At 41.3% G+C, this 2,924-nt stretch overlaps 1 protein-coding gene across 1 annotated transcript in view; it reads left to right on the forward strand.

The window, feature by feature from the left end:
• Window positions 1-433: 433 nt before the first annotated feature.
• LOC101849529 (probable imidazolonepropionase) overlaps window positions 434-2,924 on the forward strand; it is an 18,100-nt gene continuing 15,609 nt past the window's right edge. The window contains exon 1 of the mRNA XM_005094900.3: window positions 434-647. The gene's annotated coding sequence lies outside the window, so the exon portion shown is untranslated. The remainder of the gene's footprint in view (window positions 648-2,924) is intronic.

The raw sequence follows: 2,924 nt of genomic DNA on the forward strand, positions 1-2,924 counted from the left end.
CACTTTGTATTTAGACATCTTTTCGCAGACCCAGGTAACGTATCTTTCACTAGTAGAATGCAAGCTCTATTTGGGCATTTAGACTGGAAAAAAACTCCAATTTATAGCTGATATAACAAGGTTGAAATGTGTTGAGTTTGTGCATGGAGTGTCAGTCTGGTAGGACCACAATCACATTGTCATTATTTTGATCTATATTTTTCTATTCATCAAAATATATTCGTCGTCCTTTGGAAATCGAAAGAAACTCAGATTTTGATTCTAATAGATGCAGTTTATAGCAGAACACCATTGACATTTCGGATAACCGGGGCCATGCTTGTCTGCGATCAACGAAAATGCCTTGAACAATGAACGCAGCTTGTTTTGTTTACCGCGCGTTTCTCCACGATCAGCTGGTGACCCAGATACGCGCATCCGGGCGAAGTGTCATCTCTCTAGTATCTCTGGGCCAACTTACAGTTTTGCTGTAAACAGACTGATTAGTTTTAATCTTTTTTAAAAGTTCAGTTCCTGGGACACATGGTACAAAGTTTATGTTCAGAGGCAAAATAGAAAGCTCTCAACTAGCGGCACAGAGAAGAAGAAATATTCCAAAATGGGCAGCTAAATTCGGACAGCTGTTGGGATTCCAACCTCAGACTTCCGTATGTGTGTTGATACATTGTTCAATTTTAGATAGAAAGGTCTAACCTATATGAAGAACTGATGGATTTGATCTCTTGTAATTCCAAAGTAGAATACCAGACCTTTGTCAAAACGCATGTAGCCTAGCCTACATGTACGAGTGCTTGTTTTCAGGTAGTAATCGATATTTTCCCCTCAAGACTTTGAGGAACTTCATTCATTATGTAATGTGCACACATGAAATACGGAGTGCAAAGTGAAAACGTGTTAAAAATTTCCCACTGTTCCACGGTCAAGTTGGAAACTACGGGCTGTATTTCAAAATCTCCTTACATCACCATGAGTCGCCGAGTCCAGATAAGAAATTATATGCCCGCCCTTGGGGAAGATAATGTGTGTAGCAACGCTGTGAAATCAGGCGCTCGTCAATTTTTGGGCATGTGGGGTTATTTAACATCTTAAAGTTTGTGCATTTGTCTTACTTTTGATGACAAAATAACCATCTCCAGCTCGAACAGAAATAGAGATATTTGCTATTGAAAGAGGTCAGGGTTGCCTGGTGTCAGAAGGAATAAAAAAACTTCGCGAGAAATTAAAGGCGCCAAGGTTTGGTGATTTCCAAAGATTGAGAGTCCTTGGAAACAGTAAATTTACAACATTGGCGCCTTTGTTCAGCATTTTTGAGAGAAATGAACAAAGAAACGTGTTTTAAATGAAGTTCCGATGCGTTGAGCCGCCAAAACACAAGAATTCGACAAAAATTGCTAAACTGGCAGGAGAACGACAGTATCTTCGATTTCATTATTTTGAAGAGAGCCTGATTTCGCCACGATGTCTCTTATAAAGACACAAAGGCCACTGGAGGGCTACAGTGTTGGAGAATTCATAGAATAAGGAACAGAACAGAAAGAGGGGATGGTTGAGTTGATTTGGAAACACCGAGACAGCTACGTAATTAAAAAGTAGGTCAGCATGAGGAAATATTTATTTGTGACTAAGTGTGAACTGCTCATACTATTTTACTCAATTCCAAAGAAAATGTGGTAGAAGTGATGTTGCCCCCCCCCCCCCCCCCATTTTAAACTGGCCTGACCAATGCCCAGAACTGAGGTTACCATGGGGGTTCTCAATGGGGTTGAGGCTATATCTTACAGGAACAGGAAACAGTGAGCTGTGATGGTCGTGATTCCACGAAGACGTGGGGGTGGAGGCTGTGGAGGTGGGGGCTGTGAGGGAGGGGTGGGGGTTATCCTATTACCAAGATTCTTTGGCCTTTGAGTAACGTCCACGCAAAAACTAAAACTGCACCTTTTGTCCTTTCCCAGCTTTATTTGAAAGTTTACCATGTTTGATGGTGCCACCATCTAAGACAAACGGTACGTTTGCTGTGCGATTGCCCGCCAAACAAACCCGAGCTGACAAGGATTTCGTTTCTGCGTGTTGCTTGTTATGCAAATTAAACCGGACCTATCGTTGGAAGCGTGTGTTGAGTTCTGTGTCTTGACAACTCTGTTTGCCTCTGCTGAGTGGGAAAAACAAACTTCGAGTGGCTGAGGTAACAATATCGGGCTAAATTAGAGATGCATACATTATAATGGGTATATTAACATGACTGTTTATGTGCTTGCAGGGGCGTGCGCGTGCGCGTGCTCGTGTTTCTATGTACAGCCGAACTTGTCATCTAAGGCGGACATACATTTACAAGGAGAACTGGTCGTATTAGACAGGTTGACGTTTTACACAGTGTAATTATAATGTTTAAAAAACAACAACAACAACAACAAAGGAAATATGAAACAGCCGTTTGTACGGGTGTTTGTGTTACATGTATACAATTGGCCATTAGAGCAGGCCCAACTGTATAGATTAGAATTTAAGCATGCATGAATATGCTCACAAAAATAATAACATTATTGTTATACTTGTTTTGTTTGGGCAATCATTTTTTTGTCTGCTTATTTGCCTATGAGCCTGTCCGTCTGTCATGCTCTCCGCCCCCGCGCATGTCCACGCAAACGTGTCCTAAACAAGCAGTCCTCCACAGCTCAAGTAAACTAGAACGAATCACACTGAATAATTCGTCTTTACCGTTCTGCTTCATGTCAGAAGGTCACAACAATTAAGTACTAGATCTAGTGAAATTAAAGCTGCCCTTTGTTTTAAGATAGCAGAAAGCATAACTTAAATTGACAAAGTCGACATACTTGTTCTGATATTATGATTTCAGCAGGCAAGAGTAAAGTATCGTTGGCCTCCACACACACACACACACACACACACACACACACACACACACA

The sequence above is a fragment of the Aplysia californica genome, unplaced genomic scaffold (genome assembly GCF_000002075.1).
Source record: "Aplysia californica isolate F4 #8 unplaced genomic scaffold, AplCal3.0 scaffold00091, whole genome shotgun sequence".
NCBI lineage: Eukaryota > Metazoa > Mollusca > Gastropoda > Aplysiida > Aplysiidae > Aplysia > Aplysia californica.